Source organism: Strix uralensis, chromosome 2, assembly GCF_047716275.1.
Source record: "Strix uralensis isolate ZFMK-TIS-50842 chromosome 2, bStrUra1, whole genome shotgun sequence".
Classification (NCBI taxonomy): domain Eukaryota; kingdom Metazoa; phylum Chordata; class Aves; order Strigiformes; family Strigidae; genus Strix; species Strix uralensis.
Window position 1 is genome coordinate 136,279,000 of NC_133973.1, and position 6,629 is coordinate 136,285,628.

A 6,629-nucleotide genomic window follows, 5' to 3' on the forward strand; every position below is an offset into this window, starting at 1 on the left:
GCTCCACTATAAATAATATGCTCCATATATATATGCTTCATTAATATACTACATCAACATCTCCCTGCTGTGGCTGGATGCCATTGAGAGTATTTCTGCTATGCTGGATTGTATTTGTGTACTGATGCAGCAGGCTGACATGATTGAAAAAATAAAGGATGAAGTTCTCGACCTTTCTGGAGCAGAAGATGACCCAGATGTCCCAAGTACCCTATCTATCCAACCTGCACCTTCTTGTGGCTCTGGGGACATCTCTCATCTGTGACACTTTGAGATGGTGTTAGAGCATCTTGCTGCTTGCTAGATTTTGAAGGAGGATGTTCAAGTGCCTCCTAAGATGGACTGTCCACCAGCCTGTGCTCCAGGGCATGCTCTCTTACTGCACAGTTTACCCCACATTTCCACAGCGGTGAGGACTTGAGTTAAATTCAATCCCAAGAGCAGTCCTGCTACAGGCTGAAACAGAGGTATGGGCTGTGGGGACGCACAGACACAAGAAGCAGTAAGTTAATTAATTCCCACATGAGATTTCTTTTGCAGACTGGTAGCAGAAAGTTGATGTTGCAGCTACAGTGCAGAGCAGAGCATCAGTGAGGGCTTTGCAGAGTTTCTTTATAGCCATGAGGAGGTCACCAAAACTTTCTACGTCTCAGCTTATCCATTTAAGCAGGGCTTGCCTCAGGTTGTTCCTGTATCTAATAAGACTAAAAGAAACACTGGTCTTACTGCATGTCCCTAAAAAAATACCTCATAAGGATGTGAAAAGGCTCGGTAGCAGTTAATTTTTGAGTGACGTCTGGCCATCTGGTTGTTCACGTTGCCCACTGACTTCTGCAGGGCAAAACTGGCCACCCTTGTTTAAGCACATCTGACTCCAGTTTCCAGCCTGTAGAAATGTGTTTCTCCATGACTTTTCCTGAAAAGCCTCCTGATTTCTACATCTGTAAATTTTGGTTGATGCCTTTAGCCTGGTCCTTTACTAAAACAGTCCAAAATGTGCTGTGTTTCTGCTCGACCAGTCAGCCTGGAGATTCACTGCACATGCTGGTTTGCCACATGGATCATTACCTCTCTGCCTGGTTTCTGCGATTGTTTTTCCATACTAATTAGCCTTCATAAAAGCCATTTCCAGAGCAGTGTGCAAAGGCGATCAGTAAGACTGCATCTGTGAAGTGCAATCTCCCTGCAACTGGCTTGGGGCTGGAGCACAGGGGGATTTAAGATCCTGGTAATAAACCTTCCCCTGTGCCCTGGGGAATGTCACAGTCACTGCCCATGCCTCAGTTTCCCCATCAGTAAAATGATGGTACTGTCACTCATTAGCAACACAGCCATGTTCTGGAAAGCAGATAATGATTGCAAAGAGCCAGGTAAATTAAAAGTAATTCTATTAACTTCTGTTTAAAACAAAACAAAGCAAGCCGATTTAACCCCTTTTAAAAAACATCTTTTAAATGGAAATGCAGCAACAGCGAAATGTCCAGGAACAGGCAGCAGCAGGAAACAAAACCAGACCCTGGGAAGAGTCATCCATTCCCATTTTCTCAGTCTCGCTTTCTCCACCAGTGGATCTGACACCATCATGTGTCACTCAGCACGAGCTGGCACTCAGAAACCATCAGCCTTAACCTTACTGGGCTGAACTGCTCGACCTGCAGCCAGTGCCTCTCCAAATGAATGCACCCTCCCCGGGGATGCTAATGGGGTGGGGAGGGAAGATGCTGAGGGCAAATCCCAGCTCTGGTGATGCCACAGCTCCACAGAGATGCTCAGAGGAGACACCCAAGGGGCACACTATGCCTGATGAGTGAGTGGGAGGGATGTCTTCGTCTTTTTAAATACCCTCACGCTCTGGGGAGGGCATGGAGGAGGAGAAGATAGAGGAAAACCCCTCTGCAGACCTGCAGGTCCAGCCTGTGGGCACAGGAGCTGCCCTGCATCCCAGGCCAAAATCTCCTCCAGCAGCCTATATATACTATGTTTAAAGACTAGGAAATTGTTTAAGCAATCAGTGAGGCTTCTTTTCCTTACCTTTGCCGCAGGGAGATGTGAGCACCGAGCAAGGAAGGGGTGGCTCCAGGGTCAGGGTTTGTCTCATAGTCTGCTCCAAGTCCAAGTTCATCAGGGAGCGGGTTGCAGCCTCCTCCCTGTTGCTGCGTGTCTGTGCTGAGATGGAGCCTCCCGCTGCAGATGGACACAACCCCACGCTGTGACCCCGGGTCTGGGAAATGAGGATGAACATGGGTTTGGGGGAAGGCGCAAAGCTTTTCATACAAAGACATTTAGGTTGTTCAGCACAATCTGTCACGGATTTGCTGGCTGCTGGGCTCTCAGCTTTGACTGGATCTTTATGGCTGCCACTGAGGAAAAAGGGGCACTTCCTACTGCAGGGGCTGCTAATGAGGATGCTCAGCAAATTCAGAGGCAATCAGCATGGTTTCACTGCAGTTTTGTAAGTCTGTGAAAGGGCTGACTCCCTTTGTAACTTTGGGAAAGTGACCTTACTGTCTGCCTCAGTTTCCCCATGTACAAAATGGGAATTTGAAGAGCTCTCACTCTTGGAAATATTACCCAGAGCTTCAGCCCCTGTGCAGATATTCAGTATTATGTCTGTGGGGTGAAGACTGTGTTGGGGTGCAGTTACAATATTAGAAAGCTAAGAGAGTGGTAAGATCCTGACATCCCAAATAATTGTGGTTTGCCAGCTTTGGGATGACCACCTCAGGGGAGATACCAGCTTTGTCGGTGTTTGAGGCTGGGTAAGAAGAATCCCAGCCAAGGTCTGCTCTTAGGACAGGATCACATGTGTGCCCAGAGATGTCCTGACAGAACCTTTGCTCTAAGAAATGTCTTTTTATTCACAGTAGGTGCTCAGGGTGAAGGGTCTGAGGCCATCCTGGAGAGCCTCCTCCAGGGTATCTAGGAGCCAGCTGCAAGCAGAACATCTGGACAGTTAGGAAAAACCCTTTCCCAGGACACTCAAAGCTGCTTAGGGCCAGTCCTAAGGGATGGAGTGGATGTTTCGTGACCACGTGCCTGACTCCCGTACATTTCTCAAACCATTCATAACAGCAAGCTCCGAGTTAGTCATCTTTGACTAACTTTGGACACTTTTTGGAAAAAAAACCACATCTATAAATCAAAGATTTGGTCCTTGAAGATTCTGATTAAACTGTGTTCCGGGTAGACTGCTTCTTAGGGCATTAGGGTTATGACTCATTTCCTTTTTATTGCTATGATTTACTAATGAATATTCGTGGTCTAATATCTGCCTGGGTTTATGTTCAGGTTTTCTTTTTCTTTCCCTGCATCCCTGTTTTCAATCTGACTCCAGCTCAGTAGAAAAATCAAATCTGAAATGCTGGAAAATGTCTTCAACTCAATTAAAACCTTGATTTATATGGTGTTTCTGCTACCTCAAGAAAAGCCATATATTTTCCTGATATTATGGGGAAATTACTTCAAGCCTATGAGAAAGCCAAGTTGGAGTTACGGTTATTGCATATTTCCATTAACAAGGCTCTCTGCAGCCATGAGATTTCTTTTCCTTCTTTGCTTAAAGAGAAGCTCGGATGAAAACACTGAGATGTTCAGACCTTGACACGTTCAAAATCTGGTCCTCCCTGACCCCACAGTGTTTTCATGCACCCACCTAGATTCAGTGCCACAAGAACTGTCTGTTGCTTCCCTCCAGACACCATTTAATTATTGTCTTTAAACTCTTAGCTGAAATTTCCAGGACCTGTAATTGTCTCTATTTTTGCTGTGAGTTTCAGCCTGAGTGTTTCACCTGTTTCTGAGGCAGAGGCAAGGAGAAAGATGCTGTCTTACTGCCTTACAGCTCCAACCACCATCTCATGAGCTGCTTTCATCTCCCTTCCTTGTGCACCAAGATTTCAATGTGCAGCTAAAACTTTGGTGTTAAAACCTTGCAACTAAAATCTCTGGTCTTCACAGGGAAAAGCTACCCAAATTTGCATGAGACTGGCTAAGTTTGAGGCAAAATCACAAGATTTTCTTCAGACATTTTGCTCAGTGGGAAAATCTGGCTGCTAAATTCTTCCAAGGCTCCTTGCATTGAAGAAATTTGAAAATATGCTGCACTTTGTATCTGCTGTTCGTCAATCAATAAAGGAGTGTGTATGCATGGGGGGGGAGAATAAGCAGAATATTCTCCCTTGCCAGAAATAAGTTTATTGCTCTAGAAAAGTGCAGTTTTACGGGATGACTATAAAAAAGTAATTTAAAAAAAATCAGTCATAAAGATAATTGTTACAATTCCACATCAGCTTTCAGGTACTGTTTTTAGCCAGGACCAGGCCTTGATGATTCTCTAGACCTTCAGCAATGGGGCTGTATTGGTGCACAGTACACTTGGTTCCTGCTCTGTAAAACAACTTCTTGTGGTTTTATACCTCATTAGTGGTCCATGAACCACGGGTCAACACTGGATCAGTGCAGCAGAGCCTGTGCTTTACCACATGAGACACTTCTGGTCAATCTGCTTATTTCTGGGGATAATTTCTTTGCTGATGCCTCAGAACAGAGCCATAAATCATGTCCAAATGCTATTAAACACAGCTGACATCTTCACAAGGGCTTTTGCAAGCTGATCGCTTGCAGCTTTAATGACTGAAATGGTCATTGCTTTTATAGCCAGAATTTCCCCTCCCTTTGAGGAAGAGTAAAATTCAGTGTATGAATTGCTTCTCCTGACACCACAACAGAAGGCAGAGGGGAAGCTTCAACCCAGCAGAAGCTTAAGGAAATAATACCCAAATCTTTCTGGAGGAAACATATTTTTTTATACAACAGAGCACTGCAGGACTTGCCCACAGCAGCAGAGCAGGAATACCCCAAAGTGAGCTTGGCCCTCTGGGCAGCTCCAAGTTGGTGGGAGCTGATGGTGACCAGCTTGTGCATCCAGCATCTTGCAAGCGTCAGGCCATGGAGCAAATGAAAAGGGAATGCCAACACATGCCCTGCAGATACCCAACAGCTAGAAAACCAGGGTAAAACTGGATCATGCTGCCTGAGAATTTCCCCAAAGAGCCTATATTTATAAGATTTTTCTCTTTACAGACACAGCCATGAGTGTCCCTGCCCGTTCAGAGTAGAAATTCATATAACAAGTCCTCTGTTTTGATTGTGGACCATATGGCCTTTTCATTTCCATTCCCTAATAAAAATCTGTTCAGATTGTCTCAGCTGCTCAAGTATTTGGTCATTTGTGCTGGCATAACTGCCTAATTGTCCTTCTTTGTCACGGCTTTTCTGGACGGGATTGGGTCTTGTCAGCAGCAGTGAGTGAATTTATAAATTAGAGCATCTGTCAGAGGCTGGAGGGAGACAAGTGTCAGATGGGGAACGGACAGATTTTTTCTCATCCCTAAACCCACAACTGGTTGCAAAACGAAGTCGCAATTCATTCCCATTACAGCATCCCAGCTCCATCCAAGCTGGGAGTATAGGGAGGCAAAGAGATATATCTGGCCTCTAGTAAATCCTGCCATCCCTTGTCAGACATTTTACCTCAGTGGCTTTAGCAATTTAAGCTGCAGTTATTTTATATGGTTTTTAACAAAGAATGATCCTATTTCTTGACTGTGCGATACTATCTTTTGATCATCTGCACAACTTCTCTCAGAGAACCACTTCTTTCCTACAATTTTCCATGCAGTTAATTTAAATCATAATATTTCTCTGAAAATCAGTCCTGCAGAAACATTGACTGCAGGTACAGGCACATGCAGGTGAACGCCCCACACAGTCTGATACTGGCTGTGACTACCCTCTATTTACCCAAATTAAATGTGAGCGAGTTAACATCCCTCATCCCCAGACAGTCATCAGCTTCCAATCAGTAATTCATCTTCACCATCTTTTCCAGAGAGCACAAAAGGAAAAGGATATTAACTCTAATTTCATAAACTCTACTGATGGCTTCTTACCAGCTTGGTGAGCTTGCATGGGTATGTCTTTCCCTGAGCTTCACACAACTGGGGATTTGTGCCCCGTACTTAGTGCTCTTTTTTCTTCTTTCACACATAGGACTGAGAGAATTTAAGAAATCACTTGGTCCTTGGCATTCATAAGCTGTCTTGCAGTGGAGCTCTTCACTTTTATGTAGTGTGGTTTTGATTAAAAAAAACCAATCCCACAATATTCCATCCTTGTCTTCTATGTTGAACTCCCTGCCCAGCCTTGCAGGTATGATTGTTTGCCTTCCTAGGATCATGAATCTCTGTTGTTCCTTTGCTTTATACCACAAAGACACCCCCCAGTAAGGCATAATTTTTGACAGAACAATTTTTAATGTGTGTCAGAGCTGGTGTGCAATGGGGAAAAAAGAAGTATTCACAGAGTCAAGCTTGAAACGTCAAGCACATGGTGGCAATCGTGTGCTTTGGAGGGTGGGATATCTTGCTATTCATTTCTAAAGGCAGCAGGCCCAGATAAATTTCACCTTCAGCCACCCATTGCTGCCATCCCCTCCACAAAACTATTTCAGGCATCATAATGATACTGCAAAATCATACAGTTAGCCACAGCATTCACTCTCCCTGGAGGAGGAGGTTGGATGTTCTCCTGAGGTCCCTTCCAGCCTGGGTTACCCTGCAATCCTTTGG